The sequence below is a fragment of the Jaculus jaculus genome, chromosome 7, assembly GCF_020740685.1.
Source record: "Jaculus jaculus isolate mJacJac1 chromosome 7, mJacJac1.mat.Y.cur, whole genome shotgun sequence".
Classification (NCBI taxonomy): Eukaryota; Metazoa; Chordata; class Mammalia; order Rodentia; family Dipodidae; genus Jaculus; species Jaculus jaculus.
This window is the reverse complement of record NC_059108.1, coordinates 155,450,604-155,471,115: the sequence shown is the minus strand read 5'-3', so window position 1 is coordinate 155,471,115 and position 20,512 is coordinate 155,450,604.

Here is a 20,512-nt window from a genome sequence, read left to right as displayed (position 1 = left end):
TTGGGACTGCTGAGGCCTCCAACCTTGAGGACTGAGCAGCTACCCAGTCCCTTGACTCTCAGGCCTGGTATTGTTGGACTGCCTGTAAACTAATCCAATAAATTCCCTTTTAATACAATTCATTCTATCGGTTCTGTGCCTCTAGGGAACCCTGACTCACACAGCTCGCAAGATTGGAGGCTGAAAGTCCAAGATGGGTCAGCTCCATTGTCAGGCTCTAGTGGGCATCCCCTTGGCCACTTCTCTATATGGCAGAGAAATGGAAAGGAAAATGGCTACACACAGAGGGTGGTAAGTGTCTGGGCGGCCTTTAGAACTCTTACTGTACAAGGCCAGCCTTAATCCCTTTCATAATGTGCTCCAGTGACCTAATGGTGTCCCACCAGATCTTCTTTCTCTCTCTTTTTTTTTTTTTAATTTTTATTAACATTTTCCATGATTATAAAATATATCCCATGGTAATTCCCTCCCTCCCCACCCCCACACTTTCCCATTTGAAATTCCATTCTCCATCATATTACCTCCCCATTTCTTTTTTCTTTTCTTTTTCCTTCTTGGTTTTTTGAGGTAGGGTCACATTCTAGTGCAGGCTGACCTGGAATTCACTCTATAGTTTCCTGGTAGCCTCAAACTCACAGTGATCTTGCTACTTCTGCCTCCCGAGTGCTGGGATTAAAGGTGTGTACCACCGTGCCCAGTTTACAGACTCCACTTCTTAAAAATATTTTATTTATTTATTTGAGAGAGGGAAAGAGGGGGAGAGAGAGAGAGAATAGGCACTCCAGGGACTCCAGCCACTGCAAGTGAATTCCAGATGCATTCACCCTCTTGTGCATCTGGCTTATGTGGGTCCTGGAGAATCAAACCAAGATCCTTTGGCTTTGCAGGCAAAGGCCTTACCTGCTAAGCCATCTCTCCAGCCCCCAGATCCCACTTCTTAAAGGTCCTACTACCTAGTATAGCCACACCCCTGGTCCAGCCTCCAGTTCAGGAATCCTTGGGGTCATCTCAAATCCTACTCATATACCAATTAACTTGGATTTTCTATTTTTTTACTTAAATTAATTAATTTATTTGGTTTTCTGTGGTAGGCTCTCGCTGTAGCCCAGGCTGACCTGGAATTCACTATGTAGTCTCAGGGCGGCCTTGAACTCACATGATCCTCCTACCTCTGCCTCCCCAGTGCTGGAATTAAAGGCGTGCACCCCCATGTCTGGCCACTTCTACTTTTAAATTGGCAAGCTTCATCTGATTCCCCAAGAGGAAATGTGTGTCAGGCAGTCCCCAGAGAAGACAGTGCTCCTTTTTGTCAACAACCAGGTCTTAGGAGGGCAAGACTTACTTGGAGGGGTTGGGTCCCTGACAGCCAGCTGCTAACTTCACCCAGCTGGTAAAATTATGAGACTTGGCAAAGTTATTGTTTGCCATTGAAATTTTAGACTTTTGCCTATCTTAGTAATTCCCACCTTAGCTTTTTTTTTTTTTTTTTTTTTTTTAAGTTTTCCAAGGTAGGGTTTCACTGTAGCTCAGGCTGACCTGGAATTCAGGGTGGCCTCGAACCCTCGGCGATCATCCTACTTCTGCCATTCACCATTTCTTTCTTTCTTTTTTGTTTATTTATTTATTTGAGAGCGACAGACAGAAAGAGGCAGATATATAGAGAGAATGGGCACTCCAGGGCCTCCAGCCACTGCAAACAGATGCGCCCCTTGTGCATCTGGCTAACGTGGGTCCTAGGGAACTGAGCCTCAAACCGGGGTCCTTAGGCTTCACAGGCAAGTGCTTAACAGCTAAGCCATCTCTCTAGTCCCTGTTTAATCATTTTTTAAAAAATATATTTTATTTATGTGAGAGAGAGAGAAAGAGGGGAAGAGAGAGACAGAGAGAAAGAGAGAGAGAGAGAGAGAGAGAGAGAGAATCGGTGTGCCAGGGCCTCCAGCCACTGCAAATGAACTCCAGATGTGTGCAACCCCTTGTGCATCTGGCTGACGCAGGGCCTGAAGAGTTGAACTGGGATCCTTTGGGTTTGCAGGCAATCACCTTAACTGCTAAGCCATCTATCCAGCCCTGTTTAATCCTTTTATTTGCATAAGGGTGGTGAGATACTATGAGTTAAACTTCCTGGTCAGAGGTGAGTTTCTATTATTGGTAAGTTATCAGTATTATACATGAAATAAGCACACGCCTTTAATCCCAGCACTCCGGAGGCAAAGGTAGGAGGATCGCCAAGAGTTCGAGGCCACCCTGAGACTACAAAGTGAATTCTAGGTCAGCCTGAGCTAGAGTGAGACCCTACCTCAAAAAATAAAACAACAACAACAGAAAAATACATGAAATATAGTGCCCCATCCCTCCAGGATCCCTGAACCACAAGTGGCTCCTTTTAAACCCTAGCCCTCTGTTTATCATGCTTCCAGGCCATGGATTAAGTAGAGGGGGTAATGGAAGTGTGGTGAAATTGGCTTGAGGCTGTCTTCTGATTGTAAGAAGGAAGGGAAGTTTTTATATCAGTCATTTTCCCAAACATCTGTTTCAGAGTCCAGCTGGTTAGGACTGTAGCTTTGCCTTCCTTTTAAAAAGAATTAATAATTTAAAAAATTCAGATATTTGTAAAACCTCATTGACCAGGATGACCTCGAACTGGGATCCACCTATCCACCTACCTCTGGCTTCCTGTGTGGTGTGATTACAGGTGTGTGCCAGCACACCAAGCCCCTGAGAATCTTTCTTACAATTAATAAGCCCTTTCCAAAGTGCCTTCTTTTTGGGGGATTGCTTACAGCTTCTGTGGAATCTTTCTTGTAAATTTTTCTGAAAAAATACCTTCTCTCTAAAATTCTGCAGGCTCAGCAGCAACCAGGTGAATTTTTAAGAGTATTTATTTATTAGAGACAAAGGGGGGGTAGAGAGAGATAGAGAGTGAGTGAGAATGGGCATGCCAGGGCCTCAAGCCACTGCAAATGAACTCCAGATGCATGCCTCATCATGTGCATCTGGCTCATGTGGGATCTGGAGAATCGAACCTGGGTCCTTAGGCTTCACAGGCAAGCGCCTTAACTGCTCAAACCATCTCTCCAGACCGAATTTTAAAATTTTAATTAACATTTACCTAGTTGTTACCGCTTTTACTTTAAAACTTTGCAAACATCTTTACTTAAAAAAAAAAAAAAAAGCTATGGAGGGCTGGAAAGATGGCTTAGCGGTTAAGTGCTTGCCTGTGAGGCCTAAGGACCCGGGTTCGAGAATCAATTCCCCAGGACCCACGTTAGCCAGATGCCCAAAGGGATGCACGCGTCTGGAGTTCGTTTGCCTGTGGCTGGAGGCCCTGGCGCACCCATTTTCTCTCTCTGTCTCTCTGCCTTTTTCTCTCTCTCCGTCATTCTTAAATAAATAAATAAACAAATTTTTTTTAAAAAGCTGTGGAAACACTTGGCAGCAAACTATTCCTTTTGGCTTCAACAGCGATCCACCCCCAAAACCCAGCAGTAGCGGGGGGGGGGGGGGGGGGGGCAAAGGATTGGGGGCGTGGCCTGAGGCAGAAATGGGCGTAGTCAAGCGGGCTGGAGGCGTGGCAGGCGGCGGCGAGGGGCGTGGCCCACGGGTTGGAAGTGGGATCGGCAAGGGGCGGGGCCCCGCGGGCTTGGGGGTTCCACCGCGGGGTTGCAGCCTGCAGCCGCTGGTCCTAACCGACCTCTCACTCCTCGCCAGTAGGATAAGTGTGTTCCCGACCCCTAACCCCAAAGCATCCCCGCTTCTCCGACGCTAAGTGCGTCCCTACCCCAGGGTTGCGCGGTACCCAGCCTGAGAAAGAATCCTCCTGTCGTCTCGCTGCGCACATGAGAAAGCTGAGGTCCTGAGTATTGGCCAAGAAACACCCCAAAGCCCTCGTCCCTGTGGAGGTTCCCCGTGGGTGGCCCCCTCTCCCTGCCACCAGCCGGGTCTCCGTGGGGTCGGCCAGCCTCGGCGTTCGGTGGCGCAGCATCCGCATCTCGGGGCCTGGGCAGGGGGCAGTCCATCCCTCTGGACGCTTTCCAGACCTCCCTGCGCGGGGAGGAGCGCCGTGGGGGACTGGTCCTGACTCCCCCCGGTGTCCTCGGCTCTGAGGAGCGTGACTCTTGGCTAAACTGACCCACGTGGAAGGAGCCACTTCCCAGTTTGGGCGATGCTGAGGTCCTCTGCGCCACCAAGGCGCTTCCAGGCTGGAACCAGCACAGATTAAGGAACCTGGGTCCTCGCGCCTCTGGGCAGGGGCAGGGGCGTGTCCTCCTGCCCAGGGCGAGGGAGGGGACCAAGGGGGCGGGGCCTACCGGGCCTAGCTCCAGGATGGGGCGTGGCGGGGCCGGATTCCGCGCCCTCCAGGGACCCCGAGCGGCCCGAGCGTCCCAGTCCTCTGTCCACGCTCGCGCAGCGGGCCTGGCCGACGCGCTGCTGCCCGCGGCGCCGCAGCCGCTGGATAAAGAGGGAGACGATTACTTTTTCAAGGTGAGCGACAGCGCGCCAGCGGCCGTCGGGTCCGTGGCTTCCAGACCTCGGTCCCCAGCTGCCCTCCCCTTTCCCCTGCATCCTCCCTGGCAGCCGGGGGGGGGGGGGGGTCGGAGATCCGCGGATGCCCAGATGGGGCTCCGGACGCGAGCAGGTGGCAGCAGCCGGGCCGCGGTCCCGGGCAGGTGCACGGGGCCGCGGGTGCGCAGATGTGAGCCGAGGCTCGTTGTCCGTCCTCGCGCGCGGGGCACGGGAAAGGACCTGCTGCGGGCCGTGCGGTCGCACCAGGCTTGGTGGCGCGTGGCGACCCGACCTTCCGCCCCTTCACCACCCCTGTCCCCAGCTACCACCGGAGCGTTTGGCCAGGGCGAGGTGGAGGGCGCTCAGGCGGAGAGAGCTAGATCACTCCTGGTGTGTTGGCCTTTTTTTCTTTTCTTTTCCTCTGTTGCCTCCCAAATGCTCCCAGTGTCCGCCCCATTGACTTCTTAAGGGGACTGGGAGGGTGGCTGGGGGAAGGGTTCGTCACACGTTTATCTCCCGGTTGCCCTGGAAAGAGCCAGAGCGCGGCAACGTCGCCTTTTCTTATTGTATGCCAAAGCGGGTTTATCCACAGCTGGTTGTCCCCGACCCGGAGCCGTGGCAAGTCCTGGTGTTCCTGGATCAACTCGCGGTTGCCTTCCGCCCCGGAGACCACAACATCGTAATAGCTCAGTCCTTCCGAAGAGATCCCAGCCAGAGTCCACTTGGCTGCAGGCTGCAGGACCTGCAAGATCGCTCTAAGCTGGGCATCGGTGACACTCTCCTCACCTTCCTTGCAGGTCCCTAGTGTGAGTCTCAAAATAGCCTTTGGAGTTCGGCCAAGGATCGGGATTGTTGTTGATTTTTATAACAGATATGATCGAAGGCACTGAGCGTCATTATGAACAGGGAAGTGAAACTGCTTCCCACAAAACAATCAATTCTTAATTGTTCAAGGCCTACCCATCCACTTCGTAAATGATCTTGGCAACTTCCTCCTCCCGTGGCACACGGATGACTTATGGGCTTTTGGTCACTGGTGAAGTGTGACAGGGTAGGAAGGGAATCTGGAGACACGTGGGGACAGAGTGGGCAAATTTCTTTTTTGTAAAGTTTTTAGCATCAAAAAAAATCCCCTCCCCCAGTTTTGAAGTATATTTAAGTTCGAAGATGTCATCATGGAATTACAGCATTATAACTTCTAATTATGTGCGGCATTTGGGACAGAGGATCACAGGCTAGAAGAATTGCAGAGGGAGGCTTGGCCTGGGAATCCCGACGTGGACGTCCATCGTGGGGCCCCAGGGCTGGACTGCCTCCCCCACAAAATTGCTGTGGCCTCTGGCAAGTTGCTTCTTTCTGGAACTTCAGATCCATCTACCGGGAGAAACCATGGGAGGAGTCAGGCCGGATGGGTCTTATCTGTGAGGGTGAGGATCCTGAGCCTTAGGGAACCGGTTTTCCTGTGGGACCCCCTCCCAGGGCGGTGAGTCCCAGAGGAGTACATGCATGGAGGGTAAGGGAGCGGAGAGAATTGGAGATTGTGTGTTTTCTTTTTTATAGATGCAGTTTCTCTGATGCTGGCTGAGTGCAAAATAAGGTGAATCACCACTTTACAATTAGAAACATCTATTTGAAAACAGAACCTTGTCACAAACCATTGCACTGTTAAGTCACCCCAGTCAGGAGAGAGTCCTTTGTGTGAGGAAAAGGTGTTGACATGGAACCCTTTCCTGATCCCTGACCCCAGTCAGTTTGATTCAAGACAGATGCTCTCTAAATGCAAGGTGGGTGTGATACAGAAGGAATCTGCTTCTGATAAGAGGGAGCAGCTGGCAAAAGGCCTGGAGCTGTGGGTTCTTGGAACTCTCAGAGTGGAGATACAAGTGGCAGCTAGGCTGTTCAGGATTACACAACCTAACCAGAGAACTTTGAGCATCTATCTATGAAACTGTTTAAAACAGTGAGATTTTTTTCCTTTCCTTTTTTTTTTTTTTTTTTTTTTTTGAGGTAGGGTCTCACTCTGGTCCAGGCTGACCTGGAATTCACTATGTATTCTCAGGGTGGCCTGGAATTCATGGCGATCCTCCTACCTCTGCTTTCCGAGTGCTGGGATTAAAGGCATGCACCACCACGCCTGGCCAAGCAGTGGGATTCGTAGCAGAAATATCATTTCACAGTGGAATGGTCAGTGGTGGTTGAGACACCAGGCAGAGAAGGGGCGAAAGGATTTAGTCCCCTGTGCACACCATCGTCATCTCTCCCCTGTCTTCTCTGATACAGACTGCGATGACTTTGTCAGTGTAAAGCGCTTTGTTGGGCTGGGGGTGGGGAGGTGTAGCTCAGCGTGGAGCATCGTCCTGGCTTCCATGCCCACCACCCCAACAATGAATGAATGAAGTGCCATGACAGTGTTCCCTTGTCCCATCAGCTTGTACCCCTAACTCAGACCATGGGCCCAGTGAGGAAGTTCAGATGATGAGAGGGGCGCAGCAGTCATGCCAGCTTCTGTGTGGAGAGGTGCTTTGGGGGGCAGCAGTGTGGGAGGCCGTTGGGCCTTGGGACAGGAGAAATCATACCTGACTTCAGCCACAAGGAGAGGGACAAGCCTGGTGGGTGGCAGCGTGAAGGAAGCCGAGAAAGGTGTCTTTTTAGCAGACAGGTAAGGATGGCAGCCTAGAAGATTACCATAGAGTTCTGGGTTCTGCAGGGTGGTGTTTTCGAGTGAGTGGATGGCTGGGCCTGGTGACACACGCCGTTAGTCCCAGGCCAGCCTGAGGCTACGCAGTGAATTGAAAGGGAAGTGTGTATTTTCCTTTTGAGATAGCGTCTACCTATGTAGTCCAGGCTTGCCTTGAAATTTCAGTTCTCCTGCCTTATAGCCTTGGTCTCCCAGGTGTGGTGGGGTTGGAGGTGGGAGGTGTTGGTGCGACCTAGAGGTGTGTTCATGCCAGGTAGGCTCTATGCTATTATGAGTGGGTTTTAATATGATTTCCCATGCATAAGATGTAGGTGGGAGAGGCTCACAGAGCCTACACCTAGAAGGACCCAAATATAGGAAGACCCAGCCCACTTTTTTTTTCTTTGCCAGTGTCCCCTCCTCTAGGAAGGGGGAAAGGAAAGGGCTGCAGGGAGGAAGGAAGGGCCATCCACGGGCCATGGGAGCTGGGTTGTGGTAGTGCCAAGCCCGGGCATGATGCAGGCCCAGCCATCTGCTAAATTAAGCACCCCTTGTCCTGACGTCCTGGCCCCAGCCCTGGCTCTTTCTTTCTTTCTTTCTTTTTTTTTTTTTTTTTCAGTAAGAGAATGTTTATTTTCTTCCCATCATAAACACAATCAAGCCACAAAAAGACCTGGGTATGGCTTCTTCCTTTTTATCTTGCATCCCCACCATAGGCTTGAAGAAAATACAAGGCGGCTGGTTATAAGTTTAAAAAGCTGATTCCTGCAATAAAAGAATCTGTACTATTACCATCACCAGTCAGATTCCAAGGAGCATGCCACCTATCTCACTGGTGTGATGGCAATTCCTCAGTACACTCCAATTTCAACGTGAGAACGACACAACAGTTTGAAGATGCCACTAAAACCTCAAAAGTTCAAAGGGCACCAGCGACAGCCAAAAGAAACGTTCTTTCGGAGAAGCTTAAGCCACAAGACCAGCTTCAAGACAGGAGAAAACACCCCCTTTCTCCCGGCAGCCCGGGGCGGGTCCAAAGGGAACATATTCTCCTCCAATGACTTGGGCAACTTCGGAAGTACAGTGGCAAAGTTTCTATGGGCAACCGTCCATGTTGGCCCTGCTGCAAACAACTACTTCTCCAAACGCCTCACCCAACCCCTGGCAAACACCAGAACGTCCACTGTCAAGTCCAACACCTTTGCTGGCAGCGTCTAGATTTGGTCAGATCACCCCTCCCACCACCATTCTTAGAGGCCAGGACTACAATTCCTGATCCCTTCCACTTCCACGAAGGCTGCCTCCTCAGCTTTCCTACCCAATTTGTTAGGTGCTCCCCAGCACCAAACCACTGATAGGTGGGCTTGGCTTCCTGACCTCCTCCTACTCTTTCTCCACCAGTTGGATGCCAGCTGGTGTCCCCGCTGTGCCCAAGTTCACGTGGGCTACATTCTGGGGTTTGGGGGGTGGTCTTTGCTGCCACCGCCTGCTGCACCGGGGTCCTTCTTTGGCCCCCTTTAACTCACCGCAGCCACAGAGAGGGGAATTTATCGTTGGGGTTGCAGTCTCTAGCTCTCCTCTTTTTAGGGCTGTGTTCAACCTCAGTATCTCGCTGGTCCAAGCAGCGGAGCTTTCGGGGTGAGGGCGATGGAGTGGGGGACCCTGAGCGTTCCGAGGGGCCGGTGCTGCTGGAGTTCACAGAGTAGGCAACGAAGCCGTAACAGTTGGACGGAGCCTCCGAGGAGCGGGACTCCCCATCATCATCTTCTGGAGGTGGGGTTCTGGCGGATCTGCGGCCGGGGGAGGACCCCCGCTTCCCGCCGCCGGAGAAGTTGGGGTAATCCACTTTGAGGGCAGCTCCGTCCCGAAGGACGTCCTCAAAGCCGGAGGCCGGCCCCTCGGGCCAGCGCGGGTCCTCAGCAAGGCCTCCCCCGGGGGGCCATTCCCCGAGCGCAGAGCCCGGGCGGAGAGCGAGGGGCGTCCGCGGGAGGGAGCGCGCTCCGCCGCCGCCGCCTGCGCCCGGCCCGGCCGCGGCCCCATTGTTCCATCACACAGCTCGGTCCCCGGGACCCCGCGACGGCTCGGGACGACCGACTCCCGCTCCTGCCATGACGACGACCCCACCCTCGCAATCCCGAAGCGCACCCCTCGGGCTCACCAACGAGCCGGGCTGCCTGCGCCCTTGCAAGAAGTCGGGGGGGGGGGGGAGACAACGAGGCCAGGGGCCCCACGGCGCACAGGCCATCCCGGGACTCCCGCCCCCGGGGGCGGCGCCTCCGGCCGAGAGCTGCGAAAGATCAAAACAACCCGCTCCCCTACACTCCGCTCCGAGCCGGAGCGCGCCCCGCCATCCCGGCCCCGACCGCAGCATCACGGTGGGTGGTATCAGCGCGCAGAACCCCCCCCCCCTTACACCCCTTCCTCCCAGGCCGGCCGAGGCCCGGAGCTGGAGGCGCCGAGCAGCCCCGGGGGTTAGGCAGGGTCCCCGGGGCCCGGGGCGCATCCATCCCCACTCACCTGGGCGGCCGCGGGCCGGCGGGAAGGAAGGTGGGCAGGCGGCGAGAGCGAGGTGGAGAGAGAGCGCCGAGAGGAGATCGGTGTACGGTTCAGACGCTGCGCTCGGCTCCCATTCTCGGCTCTCCGTGGCTGTTTCTTGATGGCCATTTATTTTGGTTTCATACAACCCAGATGAAGAGGGACAAACAAAGCGTTCCTAGTCTTATCAAAATAGGAGAGGGACGTATAGTTGGACAAACTATATGGAAAATCTACTCCTAGCAGCCAACTGGGTGGGGCCTATGGTCTGCTCGTGATTTAATTTTGTTCCTGAGTTCCCAAGGGTGACTCTTGTTCCCAAGAGGGACAAATAGTTGGAAAGAAGGGGTTCAGTGGAAGGGGGATGACAGAGGTGGGACAACAAAGCGAAACAGAGTAGCCAGGTTTTGGCCAGGAGAGGTTCTGGTGAGGGATGTGGGGCAAGAGCAGATGATGGCCCAGTCCTGGGAGGTAGAAGAGGCACCCTTGGGAGGAAGTAAGGGGCTTAGGAAGATGCCCCTTTCCTTGCCTTCCAAGTTCCCTTCCCTCTGGAGCCCTAGGGACTTCAGAGATCAAGGCAAGTGCCAGGGAGGGAGCAGCAAGGTGAAGTGATTCCCCCCATCTTCGTGGGGGTATCCGAGGACAGCCCCACATAGGTGGGACCTTTATGGAGAGCGCCACCCTCTGCACTCCCAGTGTCTAACGTGAGCTCCCGGAGGCTGATAACCTCAGCCCAGTCATGGCTTGCAGGGGACAGGCTATAGTCTGTCTTCTAAGAAGATGGCCCCCTTGGTTGTCGGTGGGATTCCAGGGGCTCCTAAGGCTCATGCTGCTCCAAGGCCCAGCAGGGGACTCTGATCGTGCTTGCTCCCTGCCTGCCCCCAACCATGTGGAGAAGAGAGGGTTTCTACCACTGCAGTTGAACTGTCTCAGGGACTTAGGGCCCCAACCAATCAGCCAATTGCCTTGACTCCCTTCAAGGCTTCATCTCACCATGCTTGAGCCACCCCTGGGAACTCAGGAACAAAATTAAATCCTGAGAAGCCCACAGATCCCAGTTGGCTGTTGGGAACAGGTTTTCCATAAATATAAATATGTTCCAAGTGGAGCTGGGAGGTCTGCATTGCCTTCCAGCTGTGGGGAAGGGCCCCAGGCAAGAGCAGAGCATGCAGCCTGTCTCCTTCCCCTGGGATGAGCTAGTCTGGATGGGACCCTACCCATCGTGCTGGACACAGCAGTTCTTGCCATCATTGCAGAGCTTAGCTGGCCCATTCCCTAACCCCCGTGTGTAGCTCACTCGGGGGAGGGAAGGAAATCGCTCCAGCCCAGCCACCGTAGAGCTAAGCTAGCAGAGAGCGTGCTGCTCCAGACACCAGCTGTCACCCATTTGGCACCTCTGCAGGGACAGCTAGCTACAGGGCACCTGCCACCCTAGGCCTTGTTCCTCAGGGAATCCAAAGGGGACAGCTATGTGGCTCTTACCACAGAGCATGAGTCAGATCTGGCACTGGGTGGAAAGCCTTGGGTTCCCTGGGCTGTAGAGGTTGGGGAGTGGGTGTGAAGCTGACAAGCCAGGGTCATGCCAAAGATGCTGACATCCCTTAGGAAGAGATGGGCCAGAGCCTTCCCATTTTGGCCCCTCCTGGTCCCCTGAGGGAGACATTGTCACAGAAGAGAAACCCAGGTCCTCTTGGGAGCTGCCCAGATACCAACAGTGTGCCTCCACAAATGCAGCCTCTGTCCCACAGCATCCTGAATTCACTATGTAATCTCAGGCTGGCCTCGAACTCACGACAATCCTCCTATCTCTGCCTCCCGAGTGCTGGGATTAAAGGCGTGTGCTACCATGCCCAGCTTGCATCCTTTTCTTGAGGGAGGGAAACCTGAGTCTGGAGAGCCAGTGGAGTGGCCGGGCCTGGCAGGAGCCCCCGTGCCCTGCACAGTGCTGCCCCTTGGGCAAGACCCTCATCATGCAAGGAGTCTGGCCCCGAATGCAGGTCGGACTTAGGCATTTGGGGAGGTTGTTCTTCCTGGAGACCCAGAAGAGCTTGGGGACAGCCAGGCTGTGGTTTGCAATGGACTACAGCCCTGTGAGCAGCGGGAGCCTTCCAGACCAGGCCATGTGGGTGGATATCACTGTCATTGTGCCCACCCACACATGGCCGGGTTAGGTGCCACGCCCAGTGCAGAATCCTGTGTAAGGTGGTGACTGCTGACCTCCCCATGGAACCATGAGGCCTAAGAGCCTCAACTCCGGAGTTACCTGCCAGACAAGCTCTTGCTATGCCAGCCATGTGACCATAGACAACTGAACCCCTGAGAACCCTGATTTCTTGACCTATGGGAAAAAAACTGATAGTATCCATAGTATATAGGAAGATTTTTACATGTCTATTATATTATAGAAAATATAATATTATATAAAGTTTAAATATTATATGTATTTTATATAAATATATTTAAAGTACCTTGGTCATATGTATACTCACATATATAGAAAATATATTATACACATATGTATAATTTATTAAGTTACAAATTTTTACATATGTATAAAATTTTTGTTTCCCCTTAAAGGTTTATAAGTGTAAGAGCTTGTTGCTGATTAAACTTCATGAAAGGCCCTCCAAGGCACAAAACGTTGTCAAAGAGGGGAGTGGAGAGAACGTGAGAGGCAGAGGTCGGGAGGAGTGCTGTGGAGCGCTGACTGCCTTACATGAATGTATACGTGTGCACACACATGTACTGTCATGTTCACAACACCACCGTGACTTCTGTGACCTGTCCAACACTTGTACAATACCGCTCACCAACACTCCATCATGGATGGTGGAGAAGGGTTAAAAAAAAAAGGGGGGGGAGGGAATTACCATGGGATTTTTTTTATAATCATGGAAAATGCTAATAAAAATTTAAAAAAAAAAAGACATCAGGCTAATTGAAAAAAAGAAGCTCTGCCGGGTGTGGTGGCGCACGCCTTTAATCCCAGCACTTGGGAGTCAGAGGTAGGAGGATCACTGAGAGTTCGAGGCCACCCTGAGACTACACAGTGAGTTCCAGGTCAGCCTGAGCCAGAGTGAGACCCTACTTCAAAAAAGCCAAAAAAAAAAAAAAAAAAGAAGAAGCTCAGTGGAAAGGGACCAGGGCAAGGGGACAAGAGTAAATAACGGGAGGGGGTTATAATCAAAATATATTATACATGTTATCCAAATTATCAATGTTTTTAGCTGGGCGTGATTGCGTACACCTTTAATCTCAGCACTCAGGAGGCAGAGGTAGGAGGATCGCTGTGAGTTCAAGGCTACCATGAAACTACAGAGTAAATTCCAGGTCAACCTGGGCTACAGTGAGACCCTACCTTGAAAGAAAAAAAAAAAAAAACACCAAAATTATTTTTTTTAAAGTTGACCAAAAAGATGGGTGGGTGAGTAGAGGCAACCGTTCGTAGCTAGAGGCACTTCACCCCCAGAAGCTGTTTGACAGTCCCCCACTGAGACATGGTGAGCTGCCAGAATTGGGAGGGGGTGTGTCTGTAGTGAGCGAGGCCAGGGATGCTGTCCAGCCTCGGGATTTGCATCAGACATCCCACCCCCCATGTGGTGCTTGCTCAGGAAGGTTGAGGGGAGGACTGAGCTTTGCCCTCCCTGATGCAGCTGGGGGCAGCTGGAGGACTGCATGTTTACATTTCCCTGGCCTTGTGATGGCTCTGGAAGGACTAGAAGGACTCCTAGGTCAGCTCCAAAGGTCGCCAGCACAGGAGAGCAGCTCAGAAGGGCCACTCCCTGAGGTCACCTCCAAGGTGGGTGTCCTCCTTAAAAACAGGGAAGGGAGAACACAAGTGGATTTCAGCCCTGCTGGGTCCAGGCGCCCTGCTGGCAGCTAGCCGGTGCCATGGTGCCATCGTACTCGCCCATGAACACAGACCAAGCCCAGCTAACCTGCCTCCCACACGCAGTTTACATTCTGCAGCTGGTCAGGGAAAGAACAAGCCTTATAAACAAATAATGGGCATGGTGTGTGCGTGTGTGTGTACACAAGTGGAGCACATGCACGCACGTGTGCACGCGTACCACGGAACTCTTCATGGTGCTAACATTCTGAAGTACACTGATGGTCTTCCATATCCCCCACATTGAAGCTGGGAGACCTGTGACTTGGACAGAGGACATGTGCTGCTTCTCACCGTCACAAGGGCAGAGGTGACTTCTAACCCTCACAGCGCAGGCTGTGGCAGCAGAGACCACCCTAAGGACTGTTTTCCACGTCCCCCAGCTCTGCGAGGTCCCAATTTTCAAGTCTTTCTTTTCCTTGCCTCCTTGACCTCCCACTTTTTCAGGTGAAACTGAAGCTAGCCTCCACTCCAAACTGCACTGTCATCGCCCCTGACCTGGCCCTGCAGAGCGTGTGACCTGGCACAGAGTCCCAGCCTGCCCACAGACAGACAGGGTGTGCTCGGAGGGGGGCTGTCCCGCGCCGTCTGAGAGGTAATGTCCAGGGACCAGGCTCCTGGGACCAGATCTGATACAGTGTTGGTGCGGGGCCTGTTCTGGGACCTAACTGGCTGCCCACTCTGCCCTGCCCTGAGGCCCTGGACCTTATATTTAGTGTCACTCCTGGCCCAACAGGATCGAGTATCTGTTGTGCCACACATCCCTGGATCATCTTTAGGCTGCTGTGCCCACTGGCCTAGTTTCTGACCCAGGTGCCTGTCGGGCACAAGAGCCATGTGTGCCCAGAGGCAAAGGCTGCATACAAGCAGGCTCCAGGTGATGCCAAGTGTCCTCAGAGGCCTCGGATCAGCGGAGTGATTTCTCTGACCCTACACTTTGCCCTGCCTGCTTGCCCCCTTACTGCTCATGGCAAAGGCTGCTTGAGGCAAGGACCCAATGGATGCCATTATTATTTTTATCCTCAAAGCACAAGTTAAATGTCACAAGCCCTACTAGAAGCCAGCAGTGGTGTCAGCTGCTGGAATGTGGCCCCTCTCAAGCCCACCCTGACCCCTCCCCAGCAGAGGCAGGGAGAAGGAGGGATGAGAAGAGTGGGAAAGGAAGTCGGCAGGAGTAGCAAGTAGAACGTGGGGTCCAGGAGGGGGTGTGGAGGGGTGGGCAAGATCGGGAGGCCTCTGGCAGGGGATGGGCTACTGAATCTTGCCAGATGACCCTTTTCAGTGCTTCAGAAGTAACCTCTGTTCCTTCCTGGTGCCCAGTGATTTAAGTGTTAGAATCATGGCCTGCCTGTTGGGAAACACTGGAGAGAGGACTGGGAGTTCTGTGGGGTGCGGACAGTCTGTGTGGAAAGTGCAGCTGGGTGGGAGAAGACTCACCCAGGGAGCTGGCAGCAACCTTGGGAGAAGCAGCTCTGAGGCACAAGGGCCAGAATCTTAGTGGGGTGCCAGCCAGCGCCAGCAGGACCTTGAGGGGAACGAGACCCCATCAACATCTGGTCACATCTGCTGACTCCAGGGGGCCCCTTTCCCAGCAGCAGCTAGAGAATCTGAGGCTGGCATGTGGCATCTTGGACTCTGTCCCCACACCTGGCAGGAACAGTCCTCTGTGTCAAGGGAACCGAGTCCTCTTCAAGCTTGTGCTGGTCCCCGGCAATGCCCAGGGCCTCGCCCAAGTTTCCTTGTTCTCTGCGCTGTGACTGGGTCCAGCCAAGGGGAGTACACACACAGGTCAGGGTGTCTAGCTCCCTCGATCCAGCTCCTCCTCTGCCTTGGGCCTCAATGGGTCCCTGACTGCTTCTCCAGTTAGGTTCAAATTCTCACCAGCTCAGAGTTACTTTTCTCCCCCACCATCTTGGCCCTGGGATGGTAACATGCTGTCTCTCCCTTGGTACCCTCGACCCTGCCCACATCTGTCCCTCCAAGCAACTTTTCACCTATTGCATGTGCGTGCTGTGTCTTGTAGGTAGGTCCTTAAGATAAAAGATCGAATGTCCAGTTAAGTTAGAATTTGTAGTATAAGTATGTCCCATGGGATAGGCTTCTATTAATCAATTACTACTTGCCATGCATCTGAAGTTCGCACTCTGGGTAGCCTATATATATATATATGTTTTTTTTCCAAGGTAGGGTCTCACTCTTGCTCAGGCTGACATGGAATTCACTGTAGTCTCAGGGTGGCCTCGAACTCATGGCGATCCTCCTACCTCTGTCTCCCAAGTGCTGGGTTTAAAGGCATGCGCCTCCACGCCCGGCTTGTATTTTTCTTCTTAAATGTAACAATCCTATTATCAGGGCCCCTAACTGATGCACTTGGGTGTGCCTTAGAGTGCAGGGCACTGCATCCACCCTCCATGGTAAGACGGGTAGGTTTCGAAGTCCGGCCTCCTGCTAGAGATGGGGACTTCCTTCTTAGGTTGGGGCAGTGGGAGCACGGGAAGCAGGAACTGAAGGTGAGGACGGGAGGAGCCGGGCTGGACATCTCCCGGATGCCCTGAGGTCATGGAGACAGGTTCAGAAGCAGGTCCTGGCTTCTGAGCGGTGTGGCACGCCCCCAGTGGGTGGGGCCTAAGTCAAGGACATCAGGGGAGGAGAGTTAGGAAGATGAGAGCCCTGCTGTGGTGTGTGCCTAAACTGGCTTTGGAGTCGCTTCCTGTCTGTCTGTGAGACTCAGCCTCAGTTTGGTGTGCATGTGCGCATGCACTACAGCACACGTGTGGAGGTCAGATAACAGCTCAGGACACTGGTCCTCACCTCCCACCTTGTTTGAGACAAGATCTCTCTTGTTTGTCAAGTTTCAGGATTGCTGCTTCTGCCTTCCATGCCATAGGCATGGGTTACAGATACAGATGCCACTACTGTGCCTGGCTGCACTTGGGGGCTTGGGATCTGAACTCTGATTGGCAGGTTGCACAGCAGCACCTCTAACCACTGAGAAATCCCCCCCAAGCGATTGGCCTCAGTTTCTTACCCACACAAAGCTCAACAATGTTCAGTGAGTTCCAGAAGCAGACCAATGCCCGCTTTCCACCCTCTGAATTTGCCAAAATTCACTGTGATAGCAAATGGATTCCTAAACATTATGATGGCGCAAGCACTATAGAAGGCTTGCTCTAGAAAAATTTCCATATACCCACGGTCTTCAACCAACCAATGGCTCTCCTCTGAGATTCAGGGTCCAGGATGCACCTTTGGGTGCCACTGCCACCTGACGAACGTGTGTCTGTTTTGGTTGCAGCATTAATTTGTTAATCTGGAAGGAGGAGGGGACAGCTATCTCACTCACCCTTATGTCACCTTTGCTGGACCTCCAGCTGCTTCAAAAAGGCTAGGAAGGGTTTTCCAGCTTATTCCCAAGAAAAAGGAGCAAACGGCTTGGTGGCAGTCACAGGCTCACCCACGACCCTGTGACGCCACTGACAATACCCAGAGAAGTGTGGAAGAGGCCCTAAGAGAAGGACACCCCTGCTGTCCCCCAAATGAGGCCATGGTGGTGTGATGCCAGGCAGAATTTCAGTGCAGCTTTCCTAGGATCATATCCCAAGACAAGAATGTGTGTTCTCATTCAGTGTGTAGGAAGAGATCTGCATTCATCTACTTTCTGTTGCTATAACAAAATGCCCAAGGCTGGTAGTTCATAAAGAAGAAGGTCCAAGACTGAGCAGTCCCATAGGTTGGCTTCTAGTGAGAGACCTTTGGGGGGGAATCACACCATAGCAGATGGGGTGGTGGGAGTGCGTGCAAGAGGGAGTTGAAAGCCAGAGGGGGATTCAAAGGTCAGCTTTGCTCTTTTCTAACAACTCACCCTCAGAGGAACTAACTGAGGTCTCAGGAGAGTACTATGTTAAACCCTGCCTAGGACAGCACCTGAAATGACTGAACCACCCCCTTGCCTCTTAAAGGCGCCACCACTTTAATACTGCCATACCAAGGATCTGTCTCTGACACATTAACCTGACGGGACAAGCCATATCCAAACCCTTGCAAGGTCCCACAAGACATGACACAGCACACCATGGGACCAGCACCTCAGACATATTCCACTAAACGAGGTGACAGCTGGCCCTGGCACTCCAGCTGGTAGCTGAGGGCATGCCAGGTGGAAGCCTGCCAGGTTGGCGGGTGGGGGGAGTCGTCCTATGAAGAGAAAAGGTAAGAATTGCCTTCCTACCTTGTCCTGGGTTCATCCCCTGTGCCTTGGGACCGACAGCGCCTGCATATCCACGAGATGCACAAAGGTTTGGCATGTCGGGGCCACGTCAGACGGGGAGGATGGTGTGAGTGTGGCACCTGTGACAGACCTGCCCTGTGCAGAGCCAGGCCACTTCAGCCAGTCACGGAGAAAGCCTGACAGCTGCTACAGTTCCCTGGGGAGTGAGACAGTCTTAGAAGAGCCAGATGGGGCCCTCGACCTTGGCTGGGGCCCAGGACCTTGCTCCCAGGCCACAGGCCTTGGTGGCCTCAGTGCCATGATGAAAAGCACGGGCTGAACGGGAAGTGTTGGCTGTTGAGTGACACACAGCGACACCCGATACTGGGGATCCTGCTGAGCCGTGGGGTACCACCCAGAGTCAACCGTCCCTAAGCCCCAAGCCTTTTGCCAGCGTGAACTGCTGCTCACAGTGTGGATTCATGAGCATAGCTCCAGGCCCTGCACGCTCTTCTGGGCGCGTGGGTGGTCCTCCTGCCACCCACCCCTCCGATGAAACCTTTAGACCGTCAGCCGGATGCGAATGTTCTCCTGGGTTGGGCCTGTCTGGCATTGAGACAGGTCAGATGATAGCTCTCACCTTGGCCTGGCCTTCTCATGCAACTGGGCCCGTGGAGGCCCCAAGCTCGAGTCCTTCCGTTCTTCATGGGCCTCACGGGGTTCTTCCTGGACCCACTCAGATACCTGCAGGTCTAGGAAGGCTCAAGTTGATCTGCTTCTCAGGGCCTCATAAGGTCTAGGTCAAGGCCGGTGTTCTGAAGTGGAGGCTCTGGGGAGACTCAGCTTCCAAACTTCCTCAGGGTATTGGCGGAGTTCAGCCATCAGGGAAGTCCTCAGCTCTCGGGGCTTCTCCCATCTTTGTTGGCAGCGCCCCTCCACCACCCCGCCCATCTCACTGTGGAGAAGCCCCGTTCCCTGTTCTCGCTGGCCCCCCCTTCTCCTTCAGTCTCTCAAGTTGTCTTTGCAGCCAGCCAGAGAAAGGCATCTGTGACTTCAGGGCCAATGCAGACCAGGGGCACCACCTTGTCTCATGGTCAAGCGGTGTGTGACCTCCGTCCACACCACAAGGAAGTGCACTCAGTGTGGCCACAGCCTCAGAGCCTTGGGGACAACGGCTGGGCATCTGTACCTCCCTTTTTGGTTCTTCTTGGCTCCCCGAATACCAGACTCTCCTTCAGTCACCTTGGCTCCCACTGGAACGCCTTCTCCCATAGTCAGCATTTAGAAGGACACTGGGAGTCCTGAAAATGGTAATGAACGAGAGGCCTGTGTCTGGACCACCCAGGGAGCAAGCAGAAGCCACCCAGCTGGGGACTGTCAGTAGATGCCACGGCCTATTTCTAGGAACCAGGAGACCTCTCCCAGCTCAGTGGACAGGGTGCCTGTCCAGGGCTCCCAGTGGCCTTGGAGGCGTCTTCTCGCGGACGGCTGAATGGTGCAGAGGCAGCTCAGGTGGATGGGGTGGAACTGGGGGATCCAGACAGCACGGGCTTTTCCAGCGTGGGTGCGGACTTTTGCCCGGAGCCCCGCTTTGGTCATGAACTTCCTGGCTTTGGTTCAGTCTTAATCTTGCCAAGCAGTCTAGTACAACCAGTGTCGGGGCTTTTGGTTAGCGGAACCTCCACAGCAGCTCTGTGAGAAAGGTGCAGCACTGGACTCCCCACCAGCCGTTTCAGTTACTAGTGACTCATCAACGTCCCGACATCCAGTGGAAGTTTCCAGAAATAAACAGCTGTGCATCTTTCCTCTAAGAAACATGGTGAAACCTCACGCTGCTCCATTCCACCCAGCCCCAGGTTCAAATCCTCCCTCCGACCAGTGTACCGACGGTGTCTGCATGACCTGCCCGTCAGCCCCTCGGCGTCTGGTCTCAGGCTTGACAGTGCCTGTGCTTGGTCAGTGGTCCCCCTCTTTCCACCCAAAGCAAGAGCCATTTTCATTACAGTATATTGTTAAGACGTGGCCTGGTCCAGCCAATGGAGTGAGTTCTCTTGGTTTGAGAATGGAGAAAATGTTGGACAAGGGTTGGAGGGATGCAGGTTTTGGATCCCCTTCGTTCCTGCTGCCTGCCTCTCCAGGCTTGCCCTAGGCACCCCCCCACCCCCGTGGTCTCCCAGCTAGGCTCTTTGGATTCTCCGGAGCACCCTTAGCACCTCCCAATTTCTCCCACAGCATCTTGGTTCGCCCCTTTCTGTTGCCGCCGATGCCCTCGGCTCCTGCCTGCAGCTTCCCTAGCCCAAGCCACGCGCCGGCTCTCCCGCTCTGCCTGTGTCCTTGTTGCCAGGCTGCCCTGAGCCTTGGCTTGGCTATTCCTGCTGCCGGATGCCCCTCCCACCCACTTCTCATTCACCCACCACAGGCAGCGACGACCCACGTGGGGCAGCCTCAGCACCCACCCCGAGGCAGCCCCCCATCCCTGCACACACACCTACCTCCCTCCACGTCTGACTCTCAAGCCAGAGCCAGGCCTTTGCCGGCCACCTAACAGTCAAGACGGGGCACATCCTCAAGGCTCCAGCACTGCGCTGACGGGGCCCCAAATCCTTGGCCACTGACGGATACGGTGAGGAGAGTAAGCTGTGGATGCTGGGGTGGCCTCAGAGTCACGGGGAGCCCAAGTTCTCACCCAGTCCACCCCCAT